Genomic DNA, 15,902 nt, shown 5'->3' on the forward strand with positions numbered 1-15,902 from the left:
CGGGAGCGCCGGGGACAGGAGAACACCCCCGCTACCACCTCCATAACTGCGGGCAGCGGGAGCGCCGGGGACAGGAGAACACCCCCGCTACCACCTCCATAACTGCAGGCAGCGGGAGCGCCGGGGACAGGAGAACACCCCCGCTACCACCTCCATAACTGCGGGCAGCGGGAGCGCCGGGGACAGGAGAACACCCCCGCTACCACCTCCATAACTGCGGGCAGCGGGAGCACCGGGGACAGGAGAACACCCCCGCTACCACCTCCATAACTGCGGGCAGCGGGAGCGCCGGGGACAGGAGAACACCCCCGCTACCACCTCCATAACTGCGAGCAGCGGGAGCGCCGGGAACAGGAGAACACCCCCGCTACCACCTCCATAACTGCGGGCAGCAGGAGCGCCGGGGACAGGAGAACACCCCCGCTACCACCTCCATAACTGCGGGCAGCGGGAGCGCCGGGGACAGGAGAACACCCCCGCTACCACCTCCATAACTGCGGGCAGCGGGAGCGCCGGGGACAGGAGAACACCCCCGCTACCACCTCCATAACTGCGGGCAGCGGGAGCGCCGGGGACAGGAGAACACCCCCGCTACCACCTCCATAACTGCGGGCAGCGGGAGCGCCGGGGACAGGAGAACACCCCCGCTACCACCTCCATAACTGCGGGCAGCGGGAGCGCCGGGGACAGGAGAACACCCCGCTACCACCTCCATAACTGCGGGCAGCGGGAGCGCCGGGGACAGGAGAACACCCCCGCTACCACCTCCATAACTGCGGGCAGCGGGAGCGCCGGGGACAGGAGAACACCCCCGCTACCACCTCCATAACTGCGGGCAGCGGGAGCGCCGGGGACAGGAGAACACCCCGCTACCACCTCCATAACTGCGGGCAGCGGGAGCGCCGGGGACAGGAGAACACCCCCGCTACCACCTCCATAACTGCGGGCAGCGGGAGCGCCGGGGACAGGAGAACACCCCCGCTACCACCTCCATAACTGCGGGCAGCAGGAGCGCCGGGGACAGGAGAACACCCCCGCTACCACCTCCATAACTGCGAGCAGCGGGAGCGCCGGGAACAGGAGAACACCCCCGCTACCACCTCCATAACTGGGGGCAGCGGGAGCGCCGGGGACAGGAGAACACCCCCGCTACCACCTCCATAACTGCGGGCAGCGGGAGCGCCGGGGACAGGAGAACACCCCCGCTACCACCTCCATAACTGCGAGCAGCGGGAGCGCCGGGGACAGGAGAACACCCCCGCTACCACCTCCATAACTGCGGGCAGCGGGAGCGCCGGGGACAGGAGAACACCCCCGCTACCACCTCCATAACTGCGGGCAGCAGGAGCGCCGGGGACAGGAGAACACCCCCGCTACCACCTCCATAACTGCGGGCAGCAGGAGCGCCGGGGACAGGGGGGAAGGCACAGAGAGTACTTACTGTGTCCAACAGATCTCCATGGAAAAAGAATGGCTGCTCGTTGGGGGCGGGCTCATATAGAGCCTGGCCGCGCGCCCGCAAAGCCTTGGAGAGCGCGCCAATCAGCAGTCAGGTAGGGGGAGTTTTTTTTTTTTCAGCGCGAGCAGGGAAAATTTAAAAAAACAAACACCTGTGCTGCTTGGGCCAATAAGAGCTCGCCCAGATGTTAAATCCACTCGCCCCGGGCATGTAGATGTATAGGATTGTCGAACACTGTATGTATATATATGGATGTAGCCGGGATCCCCTTTTTCACCATTGGTATGGGGGAGGGGGGCGCTATAGAGTACTCCAGTAGGGAGACTCCGCGTCATGCAAGACGCCATGTTCTGGTTGGCATCCGTAAGACCTAACCTAGCCAGAGGTTGCGCTTGCGCAGACTTGTTTTGCCAAAGCCCACAAAGGAGGAGAGTTCTAATTGGAGGGAGGTAGCGAGACACCTGTCCCAGTAGCACCCGCCAGACCCCATGATAGGATTGAGCCAATGGGTTGAGTTTTGGAGGAGGAAAGGGAGGTGGTTGCGCGCACGTTGTGTCAAAGCTGGCTGGAGAGGAGACGGAGCTTCGGTGCAGGGGAGGTTTACCGCATGCCCCAGGCCCAGTTAGGCCCTGAGTCCCAGTAGAGACAAGCCGAGCTTGGGACCACCATAGTGAGGTTCCAGATTCCCGTTAGTACCACACGATCTGAGCTGGACTGTTCTAATTGGCGGGAGGTCTGGGCTCAGACCCCGCTAGTCAACCGCGAGTGTCCGGGTGGGATCGCCCTGGATATCCATGTGGGTGTGAGGACGATATCTACCTCGTACGGAGCCTTTGTGAAGATTGTAGCGGTACCGGGTATCGGAGTACCCGGCAGGTATTTCTACAAGTGCACCAACGGTACCATCAATTCATTCGGGACACAGTGGCTGCGCAGTCACACTCATATATACACATACATCTGACTCACTGTAGAGTGGGAGGACTTATCCCTTGGGGATTGGACACGGGTGGGATCACCCGGTGGAGGGATACGGGAGGGTTGGCGTCCACCGTGACGTGAGTAGAGTGTCTCCGCTAGGGAGGGCCGCTGACCTGTATATGTGTAAGAGTATTCATGCAAGTAAAGTCGATTGGTTAAGTTATTCTGCCGTGTGTTGGTATTTACCGTGTATATGTCCTGCGAAGACCCACTCCCCCTCTGGCGGGAGCTGTCGCAGGTGGAGGCGCTGCACCCCTTATAATCATTTCGCGCGTACCCCAGGCTCTCCGTGGCAGAGACTTAGGCCCTGCGAGCCTACAGGTGATACAGCATATAGTAGCGGCCTGCGTTCTATAGGAAGCAGGGCTACATTTGGAGGCGCTGCTGAGATCTTAGACCTGGGGTGCCCCTTCGAGACTAAATTGTGCCGCCATGGCCCTGCCTACCCGGCAAGAGATACGCGACTGGGCGCGCCAAATGTAGCCGTAGCAGTGACCAGAGTACCCATGGCCTTACCCCTAGAGACTTTGCAAACGGCCTTACGACAACTCCCGTGTTTTGCCAAAGCCCGCCTGGTAGATGTACTCATAGACCAAAACTCTAAATGGAACACCTTGCTTGTGGACTGTCGGCGAGACCTGGTAGTACTCGAGCCCGTCGTTCCCCAATATTTACCGCTGCCCGATGCACCGCCTGGTGGCAGCCCCTTTGTCTACCCCCTTCGAGACCCCCCCGTAAGAGAGCTAGCTGAGGATGACCCCACTCTTCCCTTTGCTCACTACCCCGAGAGCGAGGTGGCTAGTTGCCGGTCAGAATCCAGTTCTCCCGGGTCGAGCGCATCTGCCGAAGCAGGGGTGCATAGTGATATGCTGCAGAAACTCAATGACAAGATAGACCAGCTAGCCACCCCCACCAGCTTACCGCCGCTAGTGGAAGCACTTACTTTAGCCACCCATGCCCAAAGCTACCGGAAGTTAAAGGCTTTCTCAGGGACGCTCCCTGTGCCTACCGGGGAGGATGGGATAGAGACATGGAAGGAACACACTCGGGGAGTAATGGAAGAATGGTCGTGCACTGACGTGGTGAAACGGCAACGGCTCATGGAGTGCCTGCGCCCCCCAGCGTCCACCTTGATCAGTATTCATCGAGAACAATACCCCGAATTAACCTCTCGCATGATGATCGAGTTCCTAGTGGAAGCTTATAGCACCAAAGAGGATGATGGCGCCCTGTGGGCCAAATACTATGCCATAAATCAAAAGGAGAGGGAAGATCTGTCTGCTTATATACACCGAGTACAAATCTCGCTCGGACCAAAGGCTGCATCATAAATATGTGACGCCTTCTCAGATGGATGAATATCTCCGTAAACAATACCTCCGGGTGTCCAGCCCTACTCACCCTATCACTAGCATGATTCGTGATCACCTCACGCGGGGACCCCCCCTCATTCATCCAACTCCTGCAGCAGGTCAAAGAGCACGAGACCCATCTGATGTTACACTCCCCTCAGAAGGCAAAGACCAGCAGTAGCATTAAACCCAAAGGGAGCGCTGAGAAGGACGAGCCCCCGGACAAACCCGCCCCCGAAAAGCCAAAATACGCGGGACGGTCCTAACCCCCGTACGACCGCCGTGCTACCACCAGGGATATCTCCTGCTACAAATGTGGAAAGAAGGGACACATATCGTACGATTGTCGGATGGGCGAATCTCGGCACCGGAGCCCCTCCCCCAAGAAGTTCCCTCCCCAGGCTATGGTTTGCGGGGTGTATGCGACCGATACCGACACGCCCGGACCCCTCACAGTGGAGAAGATCCGGCGGAGGATGGTAACCGTGTGGGACCGGTGGCGTTGATCCGGGTACTAGTGGACGGAATCTACTCCTCCGCTCTACTAGACACAGGATCCCAAGTCACCATCATATATCGGGGGTTCTATGATCGCCATCTCCAAAAGCGGCCACTGAGACCAGCCGAACATATCAAGGTACGCGGCCTAAGTAATGACGACTACCCCATCGATGGCCTGGTGACCGTGGACCTAGAAATACAACAGCTCAACACGGGAAAATCTCACCCCATGAAGGTGGACGCCTTGGTGTGTCCGGAACCCAAAGATACGCCCAAGTACCCAATCATCCTCGGTACGAATGCTGATATTGTGCAGGCTGTCATCCGGGCCTACTTACACGAAGCTAACAAGCTCCCCATGTCCAGCCTGCAGTTACAGCTGGTACAAGCCGATCCAGCCCCTCCCAAAAACCCCTCGGAAGACTACGGGCTGTTGTTCTGCGGACGGGGCGGATTGACCCAACTTTTTCCAGGAGAAACTCAGAGAGTCCCCGCTTGGTGTGCCTACGCTGATCGACTAGACGAAGAGCACCAGTTCTCTCTAGAGAGCACCCCCGAAGAGGATGTACGCAGGGGATATTGCCTTGTACCCGAATTCCGAAGTTGGCCTACCGTCATTCCCCGTCGAATTTTTGTAATGGTGCAGAATCTGTCGCCCTTCCCCATGGCCATCGATGTGGGTCAACGGATTGGGAGGATATATCCTGTCAGCTCCGTGGAGGGAGCCGTGCAAGTAAATACGACCAGAGTGGAAAATCCCGGGACACCACTAGACTTTAACTTTGGCTCATCCGAACTGCCGGAAGCCTGGAAGGAGCGATTACGAATGCAACTGGAGAAAAGACGAGCCGTTTTCTCTACCAGTGAGATAGATGTGGGGTGTATGGATGGGGGGTCGCAATGCCCAACACACCATTCGGATGACGGATGAGAAGCCTTTCCGGGAACGTTCCCGTCGGCTCGCTCCCCGGGACGTAGAGGATGTGAGGGCGGCTATCAACGAAATGGAATCAGCCGGGATTGTCATGGAGTCACGAAGCCCTTACGCCTCCCCATAGTAGTCATGAGGAAGAAGAATGGGACTGTGAGACTCTGTGTAGATTACCGGACGCTGAACAATCGGACGCTACCGGACCAGTATAACCTTCCCCGAATAGAAGAAATCCTAGATACTTTACACGGGAGTCAGTGGTTCAGTGTACTGGACCTTCGGTCAGGGTACTACCAAGTCCCCATGAGCCCTAAGGATTAAGAGAAGACAGCATTCGTCTGCCCCCTAGGGTTTTACCAATTCACCCGTATGCCCTAAGGCATATGTGGGGCACCTGCCACCTTCCAGCGGCTAATGGAGAAGACTCTAGGGGACTTGAACCCCCGAGAATGCCTGGTGTATTTAGATGACATCATCGTCTTCGGGAAAACCCTGGAAGAGCACGAGTCTCGGCTTTTGAAAGTGCTGGATAGACTACATCAGGAAGGCCTCAAACTCTCCCTGGATAAATGCCGGTTCTGCCGGACCTCCGTAACGTACTTAGGACACATCGTGTCCGGTGCGGGAATTGCCACTGACCCCGCCAAAATAGAAGCTGTTGTCAACTGGCCCCGCCCTGAGCATGTGGGAGAGTTGCGCTTGTTCTTGGGGTTTTGTGGCTACTATCGTAGATTTTTTGAGGGGTACTCCAGTAGGGCCAAAACCCTCAACAGCCTACTCAAAATTTATCCGGTGGATGCGGGCCAGAAGGCCAACCCAGCTAGACAGCCTTTCGGGGACAAATGGACGCCTGAGTGCGAACAAGCCTTTAAAGACTTAAAACAGAGCCTGACGGCGGCTCCAGTACTGGCCTACGCCAATCCCGAACAGCCCTACATACTACATGTGGACGCTAGTCTGAGTGGCCTAGGGGCCGTGTTACATCAAAAATACCCCGAGGGGTTAAGGCCCGTTGCATATATCAGCCGCAGTCTCACTGCCAGTGAGCAGAATTATCCGGTGCACAAACTCGAGTTCCTGGCCCTTAAGTGGGCCTTGTAGACAAACTTCGGGACTATCTGTACAGGGTGTCGTTCGAGGTACGGACCGACAATAATCCGCTCACCTACATCATGACCTCCGCCAAACTCGATGCGGCCGGGCATCGCTGGCTAGCTGCTCTCTTTAATTACAATTTCACCCTGAAATACAAACCAGGCCCCTTCAACATTGGAGCGGACGCCCTGTCTAGGCGACCGGGGTTGGACACTACCCCTGACGAAGATCAGTGGGAAAAAATCCCAGGGCCAGGAATAAGAGCTCTCTGTTGCACCGCCACGCCATCATAAATGATCAAGTAGCATTTTCGGAACTAAGAGTAGCCGACTCCCTAGGGTGTGCCTCCAAAGCTATACCCGAAGCCTATCGTGACCCTAGTGGAATGCATGTCACTCCCGACAAGATTATCGCCTGGAAGGATATGGTACGATATCAAGAACAAGACCCGGTCGCAGGGGCCATTCATTATGCCATCCGACACAATTGCAGGGCTCTCCTTCGCCAGACTCCGGGGGATGTGGGAGGTATACTGATGCGGGAAGTGGACAAATTCGAGATACAAGAAAATCTATTATACCGAGTTGCCAAAACGACTACAGTACTTGGTATTGAAAGCTCTCCATGACGAACATGGTCACTTGGGGGTAGATAAAACTTTTGGACTTGTGAGAGATAGATGTTTCTGGCCCAAAATGCGAGAAGCCGTGGAGCATCACTGTCGTAGGTGTGTGCGGTGCATTCAGCGCAAGACTTTGCCCACTAGAGCTGCCCCAATGGGCCACCTGAAGAGTACGGGCCCCATGGACTTAGTCTGTATGGACTTCTTGTGCATCGAACCCGATAACCATGGCATAGGAAACATGCTGGTCATCACCGATCATTACACCCGCTACGCTAAGGCCTTCCCGACCAAAGACCAAAAAGCCATTACGGTGGCTAAGGTACTCTGGGAGAAGTACTTCATGCACTATGGGCTTCCTCAACGCCTACACTCTGACCAAGGACGGGACTTCGAAAGCAAATTAATAAAAGAACTGTTGAACCTCCTCCACATCCAAAAGTCCCGTACTACGCCTTACCACCCTGAAGGGGATGCATTGCCTGAACGGTTCAACCGCACTCTACTAGACATGTTGGGCACATTAACCGGAGTGGAAAAGACTAAATGGAGTCGTCATGTGGAAACCTTAGTCCATGCTTACAATTGTACCAGACACAAATCTACCGGGTTCTCGCCATATTTCCTCATGTTCGGCCGTGAAGCTAGATTACCTGTGGACATACAGTTGAGAGTCTCCACGGATGGGGTACCCAATACTACCCACATCCGCTATGTACAGAGATTACAAGAGAATCTACAGCAGGCCTATGTGCAAGCAGAGAAATCCGCTGAAAAATTGAATGCCGGAAATAAAAGGCGGTATGATCATAAGGTGAAACACAGAGACATTAAACCTGGTGATGCCGTACTTCTCCATAACCTGGGAGTACCAGGGAAGCATAAATTGGCCGACAGATGGCGGGAGGGGGTGTACGAGGTAGCTTCCCAATTGCCCGGTCTTCCGGTCTACCGTATCAAAGACTCGGAGGGCCGGGTGAAAACTTGGCATCATAATCATCTGCTCCCTATCCCCCAAATAGAGGAAGGAGATTTAGAGTGGCCTGTATCACCCTTAGATGGAGAAATGTCATCAGAAAAGGATCAGAGAAAGTTGATATTCTGGAAGATTCACAAGAGGGAACCTCTCAAAGGGGCCCTCAACAGAGAGCATCTCCCGGTGGAGCTTCGGGTAAAGAGCTCCGGGAGCGATCAGAGCTTCGGGTAAAGAGCTCCGGGAGCGATCACCCCCGGAGGTGGCTCCGGAAAATTCAGAGTTAGACCCACGAAGCCCATGCTTCATTCGCAGCCAAGACCAGTCTGAAAACACAAGCCCCTCAAGGGAAGAACTCAGGGCATCAGACGCCGATAGTCACTCTCCCATGGGAGTGACCAAACAGCTGTTAAGAAGGAGTCAGAGAAATGGGCAACCTTCAATGAGGATGGCCTACGATCAGTTTGGGGCACCCCATTATGAGGCTCAGCAGTGGGCTCGCAATCAAGTTCAATCTGTTATTGTGATGTTCAGTGAGATGTACAAGCTGATTTAGAGAACAAAGTTTAGCTCTTTTTCATTATATAATGTTGTGCCTGTTTAGTGTTGTCCAAGCGGGGACGATGGAATCCACAGGGGGGAGGATGTAGCCGGGATCCCCTTTTTCACCATTGGTATGGGGGAGGGGGGGGGTGCTATAGAGAGAGTACTCCAGTAGGGAGGCTCCGCGTCATGCAAGACGCCATGTTCTGGTTGGCATCCGTAAGACCTAACCTAGCCAGAGGTTGCGCTTGCGCAGACTTGTTTTGCCAAAGCCCGCGAAGGAGGAGAGTTCTAATTGGAGGGAGGTAGCGAGACACCTGTCCCAGTAGCACCCGCCAGACCCCATGATAGGATTGAGCCAATGGGTTGAGTTTTGGAGGAGGAAAGGGAGGTGGTTGCGCGCACGTTGTGTCAAAGCTGGCTGGAGAGGAGACGGAGCTTCGGTGCAGGGGAGGTTTACCACCCCTGCGTAGGCCGCATGCCCCAGGCCCAGTTAGGCCCTGAGTCCCAGTAGAGACAAGCCGAGCTAGGGACCGCCATAGTGAGGTTCCAGATTCCCGTTAGTACCACACGATCGGAGCTGGACTGTTCTAATTGGCGGGAGGTCTGGGCTCAGACCCCGCTAGTCAACCGCGAGTGTCCGGGTGGGATCGCCCTGGATATCCATGTGGGTGTGAGGACGATATCTACCTCGTACGGAGCCTTTGTGAAGATTGTAGCGGTACCGGGTATCGGAGTACCCGCCAGGTATTTCTACAAGTGCACCAACGGTACCATCAATTCATTCGGGACACAGTGGCTGCGCAGTCACACTCATATATACACATACATCTGACTCACTGTAGGGTGGGAGGACTTATCCCTTGGGGATTGGACACGGGGTGGGATCACCCGGTGGAGGGATATGGGAGGGTTGGCCGTGATGCGAGTAGAGTGTCCGCTGACCTGTATATGCGTAAGAGTATTCATGCAAGTAAAGTCGATTGGTTAAGTTATTCTGCCGTGTGTTGGTATTTACCATGTATACGTCCTGCGAAGACCCACTCCCCCTCTGGCGGGAGCTGTCGCAGGTGGAGGCGCTGCACCCCTTATAATCATTTCGCGCGTACCCCAGGCTCTCCGTGGCAGAGACTTAGGTCCTGCGAGCCTACAGGTGATACAGCATATAGTAGCGGCCTGCGTTCTATAGGAAGCAGGGCTACATATATATATATATATATATATATAAAATATATATATATATATATATATATATATATATATATATAACATAGAAAAGGAAAAAGTAGGGTCAAAAAGGTGCACTCAAACACTGTATAATGAAAAATAGAAAAAAATGGACTTTATTAGCAAAAAGTATAAAAAACACATAAAATTTTTATTCATTTTCAGCTATGTGTCTTACCATCTCTCACCATTATTAAGAGGTTTATGTATATTTATTATATATCTTTTTTGTGGTCTGGACTTACTTACCATTCATATTAATTATTATCTATTGCATTGGATCGGCCGATCTTAGTCACACTACTTGGGGAAAAACAATTTTTCCCCTGGTTTTGTTATGGTATATTTGCAATAATATATTGTTACCTTGTTTTGGTTCTTACCAGACCTATTGTACTTCTTTGGTGTTTCTACGCTGTGTCACATAGCGATTTGTTATATGATCTGTGTGGGTATGTTTTATGTGTTTTTTTATACTTTTTGCTAATAAAGTCCATTTTTTTCTATTTTTCATTATACAGTGTTTGAGTGCACCTTTTTGACCCTACTTTTTCCTTTTCTATGTTCTATATTTCCTTTGGGTCGGTAGCACCACCAGAGGGTCACTTTTTACCCTGACCTTTGGTTAACTGAGTACTTAGTCAAATAGGGGTGATTTGATTGCGGCATCTTTTGTGTGTCTTATATATATATATATATCTCATCAGTGTGGGGTTGATTAACTGGGTATGCAAAGAAGTTAAAGGATGGGCCAACCATAATACTGAATATATATATGTATGTATATATATATGCCAAGATCCCACAGCCAGTCACAACAATGGAACATTCAATGTTAAAGGATCATACAGCTGCACATCCAGGAATATAGTGTTGTCAGGAATCGGCGTTCTCCACGCTCCCCACACAGAGCACTCCCTCCCCGCAGGGAGCCCCTGGACACACAAAACAATCCTGCCTTACCGGCCTCCATGGCTCCCCGCCCCTGCCACCATCGCGAGATCACTCCCATCGGCAATTCCTCTGCTCAGCGCCGGGCGCGCCCACGCCCTCCTGCACGCACACCTGCACCATCCACTGGCTCGGTTCACGCGCTTACACGAGTTACGGAGCACGCTCAGTCTGCACACTCTTCTTCCCGTCCCCCGGACCTCAGGCTCCGCCCCCGCACACTGCACGGGCATACTCAGGTTACCAACAAGATTCACCTGGCCTGTTTTGCCTGCACCAATCTGCAGTGTCTCCCTGTAGCTCTTCCTGTCCCGCCTCCGTTCCTAATTGGACCTTCCTGCTTTATCTAGCTCCTCTCTGCTCTCAGTCTTTGCTCGACATAGTCTCTGTATGGAAGTACTTCTGGATTCTCTCAGTGTTTTCACAGGTTCTGACGCAGCTCGTACGACTACCCCCTCTGGCTCTCGATCTCGGCACTCCTTGGACAACGCTCACTCTGGTAACCCCTTGAACACGGCTTGGACTACGACCTATCTCCACTCTCCACTCCCTGACTTCGGCGAGGCATTCATCACTCTATCTCTACAACCGGTACCGGCAAGTATTGTCTACCTTACTACACCTGGCCTGGCAACGCTTCATACCACACTCCGGACACGCTCCCTTTGCTGCGGGTGCGTGTATTACCACTTCCCCCTTCAGCTCAGGGGACGGGTCTGGTCTGCGGGCAGCACCGGCGTAACAAGTGTATATGATTCAGTGCAACAAATGTGACCAAGGTTGCTACATTGGGGAAACCAGCCAAAAACTTCAAGGCAGAATGAATATGCACAGACACTCCATACTCCATCATGAAGAAGGAAGATACTGCTCACCTGTGGGACATCATTTCTCACAGCCAGATCATTCCATAAATGATTTAAAAATCTAAATCCTCAACGGAATGTTCAAACGCACCAAGAACGGAAAACATTCGAGCTCAGAATGATAAGACTCTGACACCGAAACAAGTGGACTTAATGCAGACATTGGGGTTTCTCACACACTATCATAATTTGTTGTAATGGTCCTCCCTGCTATTGTGCCATCCTACAGTATACCTCCCCCCCCCCCCCCAGCATCCTCTTCCCCCTCTGTGCTGCTGTGGATGTACAGCCCACCCCATCCCTAATTCTCACCTTCCTTATCTCTGTTTTAACACCCCTCCAGTGCCTGTCTGTTCTTCCTTCTTTTTTCTTTTCCCAATCCCTATCTAAGTCACAGAAACCTTTGTATATCAGTATTGCTTGACCCGAGGAAGAGAGAAAAACTTTCGAAAGCTTGTCCTACTGTATGACATAAATTGTTAGTCCAAATAAAAAAGGTATCACCTAATACTGAAGAACTCATTTATTCTGCACTATATATATACATCCTCCTTGTTATTTTACAGGTTAATAATTGCAACTTACATCTATTCATCTTTAAATATTTATTTATCTTATTAATTACTCATTAGGTTATTTATAATTCTGTATAGGCTCAGTATGTTATTACATTTGTGACTGACACTGTAGATAATCCTATGTTCAGCCATTTATTGTTTATTATGTGCATTGGTTAGTTTTTTATTGTACAATTACATTGGTTGAGCATGTTCACGACATGATTGGCTTCAGCCCCCTTGTCACAGCCAGAAATCACCTGGCAAAATCATTAGACAGCTATAAAGAGACAGGGAAGCTAGCAGCCAATCATTCCTTGAAGAAGTCACTCACGTGACGAAACGCGTCGGACGGCGTGACGCATGACGCATGACGCACTGACGTCATCGGCTGATCAGGAAATCGTGTGGAGGAACCTATAGCAGCTGTGTGAGGGTTTGGAGTTGATTGCTGCCGATTCTGGCTAGATCATCTTAGAAGCCGCCTACTCCATACTGTGACTGGAACATTTACACCTGGACTTGATTTCATCTTTTTCTATCTTGGACTTACAGCTTGTTCTATATATTTTTTTATTGGACACAACACTAAAGGTCAAATAATTTTTTTTTGTTTTTATTGTGGAAATATATATATATATATATATATATATATATATATCATTATTTTTATTTAGATTTTTACATTCACCTTTCACATTCACATCACAATTGTCACATTCACTTTTATATTACGCACTTTATTCACACACTGCTAGCGCTACTTTTTGTTTCTGTTTATATATATATATATATATATATATATATTTATAGTGTTCGACAAACCTGGTCGCCCGGTCGCCGGGGGTGAGTCGAAATTGCCCCTTGGCGATTGGCCCAAGCAGCGCACGTGCAGCTGTTTGAATTTCCCCCGCTCGCGCTGAAGGAAAAAAAAAAAGCTGGAGGCGGGTTTATGTTGCTGCAGGAGATTACCCCGCCTCCGGCTCCATAAGCAGTGCCTTCCCTCCTCTACAGTCTCTCTGACCTTAGTTTTCACTACTCCCCCACCTCTGTGACTTGTCGACCACTGTATATATATATATATGCAGAGGTACTTGAAGCCCCTTACATACCTCCGCTACATCAATGACATCCTCCTGATTTGGACCTCTGGTGAACAGGACCTCCTAAAGTTCCATGAGAACTTCAATACGTTCCACCCGAACATCAACCTCAAATTCACCCATTCCCCAAACAAAGTTTACTTCCTAGACACCACCATTACCATAAAGAACAACCAACTACAGACTTCTGTATACCGCAAACCTACAGACAGACCCAGCTAATTGAGGGACAATAGCTTCCACCCGACACACACCAAACATGCAACCATCTACAGTCAAGCCATACGATACAACCGGATATGCTCCGACACAACAGACAGAGACCAGCGGATTACAGCATTGAGATCTGATTTCATAAACCGCGGCTATAACCACAGAATTGTAGACCAGCAAATCCACAAAGCCACCAGAATACCAAGAAGTGATCTCCTTGAATACAGACAGAAAGAGACAATCGACAGGGTACCTTTGGTGGTCACATATAACCCACACCTAGAAGCCCTATGCAAGATCGCCAGGAAACTACAACCCACTCTCCAGGAAGATACAAGACTGCAACAGGCCTTGCCTGAAACACCCTTATTATCATACAGACAACCCCCTAATCTCAAGAAAATGATGGTGAGGTGTAAAGTATTCAACAGTACAACTGAATGCGGGACAAGACCATGCCAGGACGCAAAATGCAAAACCTGCGCAATGCTCCACACTGCGGGCACAATACAAATACCACCCAGGAATCTGGAGTACAAAATCAGAGGAAGGTTCACCTGTTCCACCAGCAATGTCGTGTATCTCATCATGTGCATGAAATGCCCAGGGGGCTGCTACTGCATAGGTGAGACGGGACAGGGGCTAAACAAAAGAATTAATCTGCATCGCCACAGCATCACACGCGGAACCAGAGATGGTCCTGTCGGCGAACATTTCTCTGACTCTGACCACAAGATGAACGATCTGAAGGTGGCCATACTCAAAGGTAATCTTAGAACACCGAAAGAGAGACGGCTGCATGAATACAAATTTATGTAACTGTTCGGAATACTTAGCGATGGCCTAAATCAAGACCAAATTTTATGAGTCATTACTGACATGAGAACTCTCTTCCCATGAGTGCTAAGGCCATGTCCGTACATACTGCGCTATATATATATATATATATGATACGAACCAATCCAAAGACCAGTAAAGAGACAGCAGACAGCAGACCGGTCTCTTTACTGGTCTTTGGATTGGTTCGTATCATACTTATTCTCTATGGGACTAGCATCTGCTATTACAACCTTTTCTACTACAGTGTGCTGACTGACCTTCATGTGTATATATATATATATATATATATATATATATATATATATATATATATATATACACACACAGCTGTCTCTTACACATACACTCCATGTAATTCCATCCCTATATATCAATAGGGACCACATAGTTTCCACACACTATTGTAGTTATGCCACAGCCTCTTACACTTCCACACCTACCCACAACATTGATATACATCCCCACTCCACACACATTTTGTAAAGCGCTGTGTACACAGTGGGCTCTTTACCTATTTATATTCACATACACACACATAACTTTCACATCACTGACATTCAGGGACATTTTATCACCTCTAGCCATAAAACTGCATGGGCAAGGGATTGTCTTCCATCACAGATCACATTCCAGTATGCACTGTTTTTAAGTTAAAACCCCTTTTTTTTAGCTTCATTCATTGTAATATATATATGTAGTCCTATGACATAAATTGTTAGTCCAAATAAAAAAGGTCCCTTTTTTTATTATGTTTTTTATCAGCCAATAAACACTTTTTTTGGTCATTACGTCCCTCTCATCTGATTTTGCTGTGCACCGGCATTTTTCTTCTTCTTCACTGAAGATCTTTTCCAACTTCCAATGAGTGACACTACCTTCCAATCAGCGAGACTACCGTCTGAGTGAGACTGCCTTCCAATGAGTGAGACTGCCTTCCAATGAGTGAGACTACCTTCCAATGAGTGAGAATACCTTCCAATGAGTGAGAATACCTTCCAATGAGTGAGACTGCCTTCCAATGCGTGAGACTGTCTTCCAATGTGTGAGACTGCCTTCCAATCATCGAGACTACCTTCTGAGTGAGACTGCCTTCCAATAAGTGAGACTGCCTTCCAATGAGTGAGACTACCTTCCAATGAGTGAGACTGCCTTCCAATGTGTGAGACTGCCTTCCAATTAGTGAGACTGCCTTCCAATGGGTGAGACTGCCTTCCAATGCGTGAAACTACCTTCCAATGCGTGAAACTACCTTCCAATGAGACTGACTCTCAATGAGTGAGACTTTCTTCCAATGAGTGAGACTCCCTTCCAAATGAGTGAGACTACCTTCCAATGAGTAATACTCCCTTCCAATGAGTGAGATCCCCTTCCAATGAATGAGACTGCCTTCCAATGAGTGAGACTCCCTTCCAATGAGTGAAACTGCCATCCAGTGAGAATGGTTTTCAATGAGTGGGACTGCACTTCAATGGGTCAGACTGCCATCCAGTGAGTGAGAAGAACTTCCAATGGATGAGACTGCCTTCCAATGAGTGAGACTACCTTCCAATGAGTGAGGCTGCCTTCCAATGCGTGAGACTGCCTTCCAATGTGTGAGACTGTCTTCCAATGAGTGAGACTGCCTTCCAATCAGCGAGACTACCTTCTGAGTGAGACTGCCTTCCAATGAGTGAGACTGCCTTCCAATG

The sequence above is a fragment of the Ascaphus truei genome, chromosome 10, assembly GCF_040206685.1.
Source record: "Ascaphus truei isolate aAscTru1 chromosome 10, aAscTru1.hap1, whole genome shotgun sequence".
NCBI classification, from domain to species: domain Eukaryota; kingdom Metazoa; phylum Chordata; class Amphibia; order Anura; family Ascaphidae; genus Ascaphus; species Ascaphus truei.